At 40.7% G+C, this 14,348-nt stretch overlaps 1 pseudogene; it reads left to right on the top strand.

Annotated features, from left to right (window-relative positions):
* Nucleotides 1-347: 347 nt before the first annotated feature.
* On the top strand, nucleotides 348-2,507 carry LOC149160399 (L-type lectin-domain containing receptor kinase IV.2 pseudogene; annotated as a pseudogene).
* The last annotated feature ends 11,841 nt before the right edge of the window (nucleotides 2,508-14,348 follow it).

The raw sequence follows: 14,348 nt of genomic DNA, 5'->3' as shown, positions 1-14,348 counted from the left end.
AAAACAAGCTTCTTCTAGGGTTTCGCACCCTTTTAAAATTAAAAAACAAATTCACTGTCATAGTTAATTCCACTCGATTCCCATGAAATTTAAAACTATGACGTGGTCTAACTAAATCCCACGCAGACCGACTACTAATCTGCACCTCATAATACTACGACACTTAATATCTAACCTACCAGATTTCCAAATCTTGCTCAGAGCTAGAAATCTTTGAATGATGAACTCCCGACACTGAAGTCCCTTCCGAAGATTTAAATGCACTTTTCTAACGTTTCCGTGCGTATCTGTCATCTGTGTATTCTTATGGAGAAGCAATTTAGCTCCACTCAGAGAAATGATTAATGATGCTAATACCACGGCGCAGCATCCTGATAGCCTTCACCTTCCTCTTCATAACACTTATTCCTGCACAGGCCGATGAGGATAATACACATACCAGTTTCATCTTCGATGGATTTAATGGTACCCAACTGATCTTGGAAGAGGAGGCTTCAATCATTCGCTCCAAATCTGTGCTCGCCCTCACAAACCAGTCACAGTACATGCTCGGTCGCGCGCTCTATTCAGTTCCCGTGCAGATGAAAGCCAACGGGACACTTTCCTCCTTTAGCACTACCTTCGTTTTTTCCATGGTGAAGCCTCCCTCTGCTGAAGCCGGACAGGGATTTGCCTTCATCATCATGCCACACAGAATTCCCATCGGCGCTGCGGCGGAACAGTATCTGGGCTTGCTTAACCTCACCAGCAACGGGCAGCCATACAATCACCTATTCGCAGTGGAGTTCGACACGATCAAGACCGCGGAGTTCTATGACCCCGACGACAACCACGTGGGTGTAAATATCAACAGCCTCATCTCAATGGAGACCAAGCCTGCCGGATATTGGATTGGGGAGGAAAGCCTCCATGGATTGAACCTCAAGAGTGGACAGAACATACAGGCATGGATCGATTACAATCATTCTCAAAGTCGCCTCAACGTTACCATAATGTTGGCCGGCTCGCCGAGACCGCAGAAGCCGCTGATATCTTTGAAAATGAATCTTAGCAACGTTTTGCAAGAGAAAATGTTCGTTGGCTTTACAGCGACAACGGGGATCTTCATGGAAAACCATTATGTTCTCGCGTGGAGTTTCAATACCCAAGGCATGGCGCCGCCCCTCAATCTATCTCGTCTCCCTTCTTTTGCGAACATGTATTCCAAACCTCGGGGCTGGGGCTTCATAGCCGGCATCACCATGGCTACTCTGCTATTCCCGCTGGTTGTTGCAGCCGTGTTTTTCATAAAAGAGAAGTATGGAAAAAGGTTCGTAGATTGGGAGATGGAGTACTGGCCCCACAGACTCAGTTGCAAGGAATTGAGCATCGCCACGAGCAAGTTCCGGGAAGAAAACGTTTTGGGAGAAGGGGGTTTTGGCAAAGTCTACAAGGGCGTTCTTCCCAGCGGCGGCAAAGAGGTTGCCGTGAAATGCATAAATAAGGAGGTTACGGAGGGAATGAAGGGTTTCATTTCAGAGATATCGAGCATGGGTCGCTTAGAGCACCGGAACCTCGTTCATCTCCGGGGTTGGTGCCGAACACATAGGCAGGTATTCATCGTTTATGACTACATGTCCAACGGCAGTTTGGATAAATTCATCTACGGGAATCCAACAACAGTCCTGCCGTGGCGTCGGCGTTACGTGATTCTGAAGGGCGTGGCCGCTGGGTTGCTGTATCTGCACGACCAATGGGAGAAGAGGGTCATTCACAGAGACATCAAGTCGAGCAACGTGCTGCTGGATTCAGAGTTGAACGGGCGGCTAGGAGACTTTGGTCTGGCTCGACTGTATGACCACAATGGGAATCCGCAGACGACTCATGTTGTAGGAACGTTGGGGTACATAGCGCCGGAGCTGCTACAAACGGGGAAGGCTATGCCCAGTTCGGACGTGTTCAGCTTCGGTGTTTTGTTGTTGGAGGTGACTTGCGGGAGGAGTCCTGTTGATCCGTTGAAGGGCGCCGAGCAGATGATTTTGGTGGAGTGGGTGTGGGCACTTTACACAGAGCGGAGGCTGCTGGAGGCATTGGATCCAAAGCTGGAAAAGGACAGATATGATGTGTGCCAGATGGAGAAGGTGCTGCAGTTGGGGTTGTTGTGTTCTCACCCAGAGCCGGAGAGGAGGCCGGGCATGCGCCATGTTTGCCAAATACTGGAAGGCGAAGCTCCTCTTCCTGACATCCGTAGGCCTTCTTTTAACGTGACTAAAGTGGGTCGTTATCCCAGGGGCCTCTTTAAATATTCAAGTGATAACTTTTGGGGGAGTACGTCTAGCGGAAGCTTTTCAGAAAAAAAAGTCATTTCGACTTCCGATGACGCTCAATGTCTCAAGCAGGGTCACATTAATAGGTTTGATCACCTGGAAGCTTTCGCAGGGTTGACAGGTTCTACCAGCAATACTGAAAATTCATCCGCTGCCCCTGCAGACCTGGTTAAACCGGTGATGGGGATTGAAGGATGTTAGGATTATCCATGACCAAGCTATACAATACTTTTATTTACTTGTTTCTAGGATAAGATTGCACCGTTTAGCCATCTGCATTTTCATATCTCTTTACCAGCATTATGAAATACGTTTTATGTATATACATATTTCGTATTGATGTAAATAAAGCTTTCCCTCTGCATCATACATCATGTTTTTCCAAATGATTTTCAATTTATTTTAGATTTTAATTATCAAGTTTAATATATAACAATCGTTTATATAAATTAATGCATTTTCAACCAAAGGCTTAATCATACATAAACTGACCTGTTCGTACATGGATGGATGAGATGTCCCAAAGATAATGTTTCGAATATATATATAGTTTAGTGGCTCCATAGAAATGCTTAGCTTCAAAGACAACTCAGTGGTATATTTAGTATTATTATATTTATGCACAATTGTTATTAATTTATAAGGTTTATATTTTATTTATTTATTAATATATATCTATCTATATATATAATTTTTTTCATTAACTTTTAATATTTATATTTCAATTTTTTTTATTTTTTTTTAAATAATATTTTGAATTATCAAAATTATTGAGATTTATTAAAAAAAAAATCTAATATAAAACTATGACAAATATCACTTTTTATTTATATTTTAAAAAATATCATAATATTTATATTTCGAAAATATTTTTTATAATACTTTAAACTATCAAAATTATTGAAATTTATAGAAAACTATAATATATAGCGACAATAAAAATCAATACATTGCAATTTTGTTAGACAATATATCTAAAGATGTAGATTTTAGGGAGAAGTTTGAAAACTAAAACTATATTCAATGAAAATTTCAATGTTAAAGAAAATTATCATTATAACTTAAAAGTACACTACAAACTATTAACTTTTTTAATGTTAATTGGAACAATTTTTTATGGTATTTAAAATCATTGTTTATTATCATCATTATAATAGTTAAGAGAGTGCAAGTTAATGATGATTTCTCATGGTTTATGAGTGGTTATGCCAATATAAAAAGACAATAATCTATTAACTATACAAAAGTATAAAAAAAAAGTCATTAAAATTAGAAAGATGGTTAGAAGTATTTTGCAACAAATTTGAATATGATGTAAAAAGATGAAATGTAGGAAAATGGATTAGTTTTCTAGCTATATATTTTTCATTTATGTCAATTAAGATTATATTGAGTAGTTAGGATGAATGATTGTTATCCTCCTTGATTGTCTTCCTAGGTATATAACATTTATCTATGGAAAATTGATATAGCTAAAAGAAAATGTTGTTTTTTTAAGACTAGTATGTTATTTTTTCTCTAAAACATAATGCATATGTTCCCATTAGGCCTTAAGCTTGGTATGTAAATGATGGACTTTTTTGAAACAAATTTGTAAAGTTGTAGAGATAACTATGAGTCCTTGTGGAGCATTATTTGTACATGCCAAAAAAAGGTGAAAAAGGTACTTCAAATTTATGTTTTATTGATTATTTTTGAATTGTATAACTAAATATAACCAATTATTTAGAATTAATTAAAAACCGTACTAGCATTATCCATAAATCTCTAGTAGATGGGATCTTCTATTAGGCCATGCTAAGTATGCTTGCAATGGGAACATATATGTGGTGCTATTGAACTTGAACTGAAACACTAGCTAATCTATGTGGAGATGGTGGTATATAATCAATTTGTACCGAAGTCCCTACACCTAAAGTTCTAAGATACTCCTTTTAGAGGCCACAATAAATGAACTATGTTGTACTAGACTACATGTGAGATGTGCTAACTCAGTGATATTTTCATGAAGGAGATCCAAAATCTTAGGTGCTTTGGGTGAAGGAAAGGCTATCCATACAAATAGGAGTAGGTGGCCCTCTCAATGGATTATTCTTGGTATTTGGCCTATCCTAAATAGAGCCAAGACCAACCTCCTAGAAGTTAGAAATGTGAAAATACTTCATGTGGAAACCGATCATGAAATCAACCCATAATTTACAAAAAGTGTATAATTCTAAATCTCTATTATTACAAGGAGGTTTATAGAAAACCATAAACAGTGCCTCATCTATCTTTGCATGGATCAAATGTACACCAATCCATGCAAAGATGATTGTTTCTTATATCAATTGTTTGGTTGGATCTACAGTTAGTAATAACTCCACAATCATTTATTTAGTGATATTAAAGTCTTTAACATATTCTTTACTGATCCCAATGGAGTAGAATTCTCTCATCGTGGTCGTCTATTTAATTATACTTGTTAATTGATTTAAACATGGTTAATGGAGGTAATGATATTATCAAATGATGTGCATAATACAACTCATGATGCTTCCCTTATGTTTCTAAGCTCGTGAACCAATAATTGCAATTGGTTTAAAATTTTTTTATTTGTGTTTACGGGTCAGGATTTCCTTCGATGTTATTTTTTTTATTGTGACTCCGTTATGAGGTCATTTTCTTGATATTGTTTTGGGTTTTTAGGAATCATAATGGCATATAATCAATTTGTAATTAGAAGTACAATTCCCTTAAAATTTTAATTTTTTCTTTCATATTGGAAAAAATAAGAATGGAAATATGGCTTGCATATGAAGCTATAAGTCATATAATAAATCCACAATGAAACAAAACAATGCCTTTAAAATTTTGCATTTTTTATTTCATACCAAAAAGAAGAAGAAAGGAATGATGACTTACCTATGAAGCTGGAAGACCTTGAAGCTAGTAACCTTGGGTAGAGGCTCATGCACATTTTGGCTACATTATCAAATGGGAAACTACCATGGTTCACTTGGGGAGACAATGAAAACCCCTTGGCTCATTCTTTTTTGGATAAATGAAAAAACATGTTATTTTATTAAGAACATGTGCATGTTATTTTTTAAACAATCCATATGTGTTCCTAGGAATTATTAGAAACTACATGGAGTTTCGACAAAGGCCAAAGATGGAAAAAATGAACAAAATCACATTTATGAGAACAGACATGTCCTTAAAATTTTGTGGTAGCTTTCTCTTATTGCACCAAAATTGGATAGCATATTCATGCAACCTCCCATATGCATTTTAAAATTATGATTATCCCAAGACAAAAATATATTAAAAATAGTAATTGTTATGTGTGTGTGTGTGAGAGAGAGAGAGAGAGAGATACAACTCACAATAACTTATCATTAGAGTAAACTTTACTAAGTCATAGAGTTAATTTGATACAATCATTAACAAGTTTATCATTAGTAGTTTACAAGCTTGAGGTTTTGGTAAGCCATGATTTTGCCTATTTTATTTTCATGTAATTCATCATAATTATAGGCATGATGACTCCATTAAAATATTAATTTAGGCCAAAGAATAATACATATATTACTAGGAGTTGGTTTTTCCACAAGGATTTCCGGGATAATTTATGATGTCCATTTGTTCTTCCCTTTACTTGTTGTTATATAAAAAAGGTTTTCTATTAGACATGGGTCGAGGAGAGATGGGTGTTGTAGATCCAAGGTGTGTTAAGGATGGTTGTGCTATAGTAAGGAGTCCATGTAGTTGCATGAACATAGATCTCCAAGGTAGTCAAAAAATATGGGGTGAGGTGTTTTGTCAAAAGTGGTAGCAACATGCAATCATTGGTATATAAAATGCTTCCATGGATGATGAGGAGCTTGTAGTAGAGTGCATGGCATGGAGAGGGCCCCATTGTATGCCTAGAATATTTATCTTGGAAGTGTAGGGGATGAGTGGTGCAATGAGGCCTAAAAAGTACACATATGTTGTATCCATGGTAACTATTGAAGCACGTGATTTGAGTTGATTCATCTTAATTAATCTAAGTATATGAGCATGGATATCTACATGTATATGTGCATGATGTGGTCAAGGAATTGACTATAGGAATGCATGATGGTAGCAGAGGTTGTTGGAGAATATATGGAGGTGCTTTGAGGACCAAGACTTGTGTTTTAATTTCAAGCTCTAGAGATAAACCATGGTTCTAATGCACATAGGTATGTTGAGTAGGTGGAAATGTAAGTAAAATTCACCAAAGATGAAAGGAATAGGGGAAGGATTTCCCAGCAATGTGTAGTAGTCGCATGTAAGTATGCATGATGGGAAGAGAAGAATGATGTCTGTTGAATGGACACAAGTTGGGCCAATGAGAAATATTTGGTGTAAATGAAGAAGGCTAAGGATAGGTGAGACAAGCATCATAGATAATTGTTGAGTGGATATTAAGGATTATATGCAAATTATGGATCACCATTGATTAGAGATATAGCAAGGTAAAGGTTGTGTAACTACATATACCAGAGAACATAGCTGGAGTAGATGGTTTCGAGGCTTGGTGAAGGGTATAATATGTTATGGAGAGTTGTAGTAATGCATGAAGACCCCATAGTGTTTGGTCCAAATTGTAAAGCAGGTAGTTATAGGAAATATGCATTCCCTAAGGTTGTTGTAAGACATGTTAATTAGGCATACATGATATAGCACAATGGCACATCATGTCATCTTTCTCATGCATAGAGAAGATAAATGATCAGGTGGCGGAATGAACTACTTCAATAGGTATAAGGTTAGTTCATTGTAAGACATGTTAATTAGGCATACAAGTTGAGTGTAGTGGCACATGGAGTTATGTACGATGAAAGTTGTGGAATGGATCACTTGAATAGATATGAGGGTAACATGTGTACTCATATACTATATTTATGGAGTGTGAGATGGTTAATGAACCATGTATGAAAAAAGTGTCATGGTAAATTGATGGATACAATGGCTAGTTACCCGTGTATTCTCATGGGTGGTAAATTTTTTATATGGACTTCAACAAAGATACTGGGACTAAGTTTATATGTTTAGTCAAGTTTCAGGGAATTGTTAGGGTAGAGGTTTATCATTGGGATTTTATAGGTTAGATATTTTTGTAAGCCATGTTGTTACTCATTGTACTTTCATGTAATTTAGCTTACTTATAAGCATGCTGACTCCACTGTAAGATGTTTTTGGATGAAAAAGTACTAAAAATATTATAAAGCGCTAATTTCCCCAGAGTTTCCACCATAAAATATGATATTCATGTGTTATTTCCTTTATGTGTTTGATCCGGATTTAAACAGGAACGCAACAAATTACAGAGATAACCATATACACAAAGATGCAGTGGAAATAATACTTCATTTCATTAATGGAAAATACTGAAATATGCTTACAACCAGAAATGGAAATAAACCAGCTAGGGCGATGGTAGCTTATCTCTGAGAAGAGATGTGATGGCTACATGCCTCTGAACTGTGTTACAATGAGGCTCGAAGGCCTATTTATTGTCGAGAAATAATGGAAAACCCTTAACATTCCAAAACCTAACCCTAGGAGATGAAACGCCAAACTGTGGGCCCCGTTTGGGGGTAAGTTGGTACATCAACTTCCCGGGGTTGTAACTTTGGCATATGATCTCCGTTTGACGCGTACAATAGTTCATTAGAAAGATCTATCCGAGCACTATCATTGTTGGAACGGGCAACATCAGTCCATTTCATGGACCCATGTTGCCCCTGAATTCCCCAAAAAACGTCGTTTAGGGCCTCAAAACGGCTCCGGAAGTTTAGGACCCGAAAAACTACTAAAAATAGTAAGTTGTGCTACAATTAAGGAAACTGAAAATGTTGAGAAAGACAATTGTGGGGGTCCAGGTGGACTTGGCAGGTGGCCACCAATATCCACCTGGATTATTCCTCCCCCCTTAGGAAGCAATGGTCCCCATTGCGTTGAGCTCCTCCATGAGATGAGGAAACTTCTGCTGAACTTGTTCCCTGGTGAGCCACTTGCCCTGCTGAAGGAGTTGGCCTGCTTTGACAACTCGGTACAGTTGGATATTCTGTTGGCGAGTGTTCTTGATCTGTGTGTCCATGATCCGATCAGTTGCAGCTTGTTCCATGCAATCTGGATTTAATTCTGTGGGTTTGAGCTGTTCTGCAATGTCGGATGTGTCTAGCAATGGTGGAAAGTATGGCCGAAGGCAGTCCACATTGAACACTGGGTGCAGGCCAAGGAATGGGGGAATGCTGAGCTCAAATGCATTGTCTCCCATAGCCTTAGTAATGGTGTAAGGACCATATCGGAGTGGTCTCAATTTCCGATAGGCTCCAGTAAGGCGTTCCTTTTGCAAATGCAACCAGACTTTGTCGCCCACCTAAAACTTGTGTGGCACCCGATGTTGATCATGTCGCTGCTTGTACTTGGCATTTGATTTCTCAAGAATGTCATGGACCTGCTGGCGAATATGTTGGATGCGCTCAATGAAGCTGGTGGCCTTATCTGTTTCGGACTGGACATGAGCTGAATTCATGTGAGTAGCTGCAAGTGGCATGGCCACATCAATGGGGCATAGTGGCTGGAATCCCAAACCCACCTGAAAAGGGCTATGGCCAGTGGAGCTATGAAGAGCTCGGTTGTAGCTGTGCTGAAGATAGGGGAGGCTCTCGTCCCATGTGCGTGGATGCTTTGAGTTATACATGCGCAGAATGTGCACAATCATCCTATTGACAACCTCTATTTGGCCATCAGTTTGAGGATGGAAGGCTGTGGACTTCGTGAGTTTGGTGTCCAGCATTGACCAGAGACTGGACCAAAATGTGCTGAGAAACCGACTGTCCCGATCTGAGATGATAGACCGTGGGATCCCAAAGTGCACCCACACTCATTCAAAGAAGAGTTTAGCAGTGGCTTCTGCTGTGATATTCTTCTTGCAGGCCACTATAATGGCCATCTTCAAGAACCTGTCGACGACCACAAAAACACAGTCATTTCCATGCTTAGTGGAAGGAAGGCCTGACATGTAATCCATGGAGATGGATTCCCAAGGTCGACTAGGGGTAGGCAACGGGGTATAGAGGCCATGCTTCTTAATGGCCGGTTTGGCAATGTTACAGGCAGTACAGGATCGGATGTAATTCCCAACATCCTGTTGAAGATTCGGCCAATAGAAATAATTTTGCAGTACTGCCACTGTTTTCTCGACCCCGAAATGCCCAACAGCCCGACTGTAGTGTGCTTCCCAAATCATCTTGGCACGCTCGCTTGAAGGAACACAAAGGTGACCGAGGTGGCATAATAGGGCATCTTGGAGGTGAAAATCTGCAACCTGCCGACCCTCCAAGAGTGTCTGGTATGTGTGGCCGAATTCTGGGTCGCTTTTGTAGAGAAGTGGCCAATCAGAAGTCTCGTGCCCACAAGGGTTGAGCACGGTGGTTAGCGCCATGATCGGTGGTCGACTGAGGCAATCTGCAATGTTATTGGTGCTGCCCTTTTTATACTTGATATTCAAGTGAAACTGTTGTAGGTATGTAGACCACTTCTGATGGCGATCATTCTGCAATTTCCCTTGGGTCTGTATGAACTGCAGAGGTCGGTGGTCTGTGTGGATGACCGTTTCCTTCCCCAAAATGTAATGCTTCCATTGTCGGCAGGCCTGTACAATGGAATACATCTCTTTATCATAAGTGGGGTACTTTCGGACTGTGTCTGAAAGTGTTTCACTGTGATATGCCACTGGATTTCCATGTTGAGTAAGGACTGCCCCAATAGCATAGTCAGAGGCATCTGTCTCGACCTTAAATGGTTGTTGTAAATCTGGTAACGCGAGCACTGGTGCCGTGCAGAGGCGATCCTTCAACTCCCTGAATGCCTTCTGTTGAGATTCAGACCAAAAGAATTTTGCTTTCGCCCCGCCCTTGGTGACTTGACTCAAGGGCCAAGAAATATGAGAAAACCCCAACACAAATCTGCGGTAGAAGTTGGCAAGACCTAGAAAGCTGCGGAGCTCTGTTAGAGTGGTTGGAGAGGGCCAATCCCGAATGACTTGGATCTTGGCTGGATCGACATGCACCCCCTGTTCATCGATGATGTATCCCAGATACTGAACCTGGGTCATGCCAAAAGTGCATTTCTCCAAATTGGCACATAGCTTGTGTTGCCGCAGTGTTTGGAGAACCTGTCGGATGTGGTGGAGGTGCTCTTCCCAACTCTGGCTGAAGATTAGAATGTCATCCAAGTATACTACTACAAAGGAGTTGGTGAATGGCCGCAAGATGTCATCCATTAGCCTCATAAAGGTTGCAGGAGCATTCGTCAATCCGAAAGGCATGACCAACCATTCGAAGAGGCCCTCCTTGGATTTGAAGGCAGTCTTCCACACATTGGAGGGTTCGATTGGTACCTGGTGATATCCCGACTTCAGGTCGATCTTGCTGAAATATTTCGCCCCCTTTAGTTGGTCTAGGAGGTCATCAATCCGCGGGATCGGGTACCTATTACGGACAGTGATCTTGTTCACCGCCCGATAGTCAATACAGAGTCTCCACGTCCCATCCTTCTTCTGTACCAACACGATTGGGCTCCCACAGGGTGATGAACTCGGACGGATGTGACCTTTCTGCAGGAGCTCCTGAATCTGCCTCTTGATTTCATCGTTCTCCAAAACGGAGCGCCGATAAATTGGTCCATTGGGTAGCGGCGCACCTGGGGTCAGATTGATGGAGTGCTTGACTTGACAGTGCAGAGGAACCCCTGCCGGGGAGGTGAAGATGTCCTCGTACTCCTCCACAATCTTGTCCATCTGTAGTTGTCGTGCAGAGGGGCCCCGTTTGGAGGCCGCAGCCACTGTCTTCTTCTTTCCTTGAGGGCGTATCATCAGGAAAACAAATTTCCTGGTTTTGGAAATGATCTTACTGCATTGTTTTGCAGTAATCAAAGAGAGGGCGGCAGGTGGTGCTACCTCTGGTATCCTGAACAATTTATTTCCCAATGTAATAATAACAGCACGGGGCCTTGATTCATACACAGCATGTCGCTTCCACAAGTATGGTTGTCCTAGTAATACATCACAAACTTCAATGGGAGCAATGTCACACAATACCTCATCCGTGAAGGGCTTGATGTTGTATGGAAGGCGACACTGCTGGCTCACGCGAAGATCTCGTCCTTGGTGAAGCCACCCAATGGTGTACGGTTGTGGATGTGCTGTGGTCGATAAGCCCAACCGCTTCACGACCTCTGCCGAAATGAGGTTCTTTTGACTCCCGCTATCAACAATGAACTGTATCGGGGAGCCCTTTACCCACATCTGGGAGTGGAAGAGACGCTCCTCCTCCTCTGGATCTTCGGGTTCATTTTTCTGGATCTTTGCGATAGCAACAGTGGCGCTGGGGTCCGCATCAATGATCTGCTTCCCTTTTTCATACCCCTTATCGGGTTCTGACTCAGAGTCGGAACATGCATCTGATTCTGAAACCTTTAGCTCAGCCACCAGTGACTGCTTGGCCCGACACTCACTTGTGTTGTGAGCGGAGCTCTTATGGAACTCGCACCATTTTCCAGTGTCCTTTCTCGGCTTCGCGGCGCTGTTCTTTGCTTGCAGCTTCGGCTGGTTGTCTTGGGCTATCCCGCCTTGGCTTTGTCCTTTGTTCTGTGGTTTAGGGGCACCTTTCCCCTACTTTGGATTCGCAGATCCAAAGTCTCGCTTCTTTTGTTTAAACTTCTACTCGACCTTGACGGCATACCGGTATGCTGCGCCGAGCGAGGGGATGTTTAGGAAATGTATTTCTTCCTGGATGTACTTGTGCAGGCAGCCACGGTATTTGAGTATTAAATGTTGCTCCGAATCCTTGATACCCAACTTTTTGCGAAGGGTATGGAAAATATTGGTGAACTCCAGCACGTCTTGGTCCCTTCCCTGCCGCAGCGTGGTCCACTTTATGTATTCATCCTCATAACTCCCGACAGGGTAGTACTGCTCCTTGATGGCATCCCGGAACGAATCGCAGGTGGGTGCGGCTGAAAATAGTGAGCCAGTACTTTCATCCTTCTGCTCGCAGTAGGTTTCCCACCAGTCCTTGACGTGGGGGGCTGCTTTGAGGAGAGCAGAAACAATCTTTTCCCGACTCGAAAATTCATGAACAGAAAAATAACCCTCTAGCAGATTTAACCATTTATCTACGGCATCTGCGTCTATCTGACCCTCGAATATGGGGATTTCAAAATTAACTTGTACCTTAAAGGGTGTAGCGTTTCCAAAGTAGCTACTGGAAGCCGATGCGTTGCTTTTGGGTAGCCGCTGAAGGATCTGGGCAAAGCTGTCCATCATCGCGTTCCGTTGTCGCTCGAGGGCTTCTTCGAGCAAGATTTTGATGGGATCTCCTGCCCCCTCGTCTTTCTTCTCGTCCGCCATGGGAGGCCGTCGGGATTTGCGAGGCTAGTCTTGCAAAGGTTCAACCAGTTCAAGCCCTAACTCCTTATATCCCGACCTTGTTGGGGACATGCAAAGAAAAACAGAGAAAAAGCAGACCGCTCTGATACCACTGATCCGGATTTAAACAAGAACGCAACAAATTACAGAGATAACCATATACACAAAGATGCAGCGGAAATAATACTTCATTTCATTAATGGAAAATACTGAAATATGCTTACAACCAGAAACAGAAATAAACAAGCTAGGGCGATGGTAGCTTATCTCTGAGAAGAGATGTGATGGCTACATGCCTCTGAACTATGTTACAATGAGGCTCGAAGGCCTATTTATTGTCGAGAAACAATGGAAAACCCTTAACATTCCAAAACCTAACCCTAGGAGATGAAACGCCAAACTGTGGGCCCCGTTTGGGGGTAAGTTGGTACATCAACTTCCCGGGGTCGTAACTTTGGCATATGATCTCTGTTTGACGTGTACAATAGTTCATTAGAAAGATCTATCCGAGCACTATCATTGTTGGAACGGGCAACATCAGTCCATTCCATGGACCCATGTTGCCCCCCGGATTCCCCAAAAAACGTCGTTTAGGGCCTCAAAACGGCTCTGGAAGTTCAGGACCCGAAAAACTGCTAAAAATAGTAAGTTGTGCTACAATTAAGGAAACTGAAAATGCTAAGAAAGACAATTGTGGGGGTCCAGGTGGACTTGGCAGGTGGCCACCAATATCCACCTGGATCAGTGTTGCTATTATGTTTTTATATATCTATCTTTTTCTAACCATTTAGTGGTTAGTAGAGAGCAGAAATAATGATTATTTGTTATCATTTGTAATGTGGGATGACACATCATTTCAAGTGATTAATCTGTTAAAGTAGCTCTTATAAATGATTGCATATATTCGATTCAAATTCTTGAGGTATCTCTCATAAAATCACTTCCAAGATATTAAAAATCAATAAAAACTTCATCGAAATTGGTTTTATGTCTTATTTGTTTCTTAAAATGTTTTTAATTTTTATTTTATTTTTCTTTCAGTTTTCTTTTTTCTAGTTTCTTGTTTTTTTTAAGAAGTACTTAGAATCTGGTTTTACTTTCTATGATATGATAAAAATATAATAAAAAAATTCACGAGTTGAGATTCTAGTTTTTAATAATATAACAAAAATATTTTAAAATGATATGCGTATTTATAAATGATTTTTAATAGAAAATATTTTAAAATTATATACGTATTTATAAATGATTTTTCAATAGAATTAAAATTTTCTATAATAAAGGAATGTTATAACCAATTTTATTTTTATATTCAATATTTAGTCCTCCACAAAGGTGCCTAAGAGTGGTTTTAACCAAGAAATAGAAGAGAATGTGGGTCAATGGATTTTTTACACTAAAAATAGCAGAGGGAGATACAACAAGTATCTTTAGAAAATGAACCTTGATTGGTTGGTGAATACCATCATGGGAAATCACTAGTGGAAAGGAGCGAGGCTCCATAGATGTTGCCCAACTCCATTTGAAAAATTGGGCCATAAGGTCTCCCAGTTTACAAAGAAAGTATTTGTGAAGATGGCCAACCTATAATTTCC

This window comes from Pinus tabuliformis, chromosome 5_2 (genome assembly GCF_031772625.1).
Source record: "Pinus tabuliformis cultivar Carrire ecotype Pingquan chromosome 5_2, CPIR1, whole genome shotgun sequence".
Taxonomy (NCBI): Eukaryota; Viridiplantae; Streptophyta; class Pinopsida; order Pinales; family Pinaceae; genus Pinus; species Pinus tabuliformis.
This window is presented reverse-complemented; position numbering and strand designations above follow the sequence as displayed.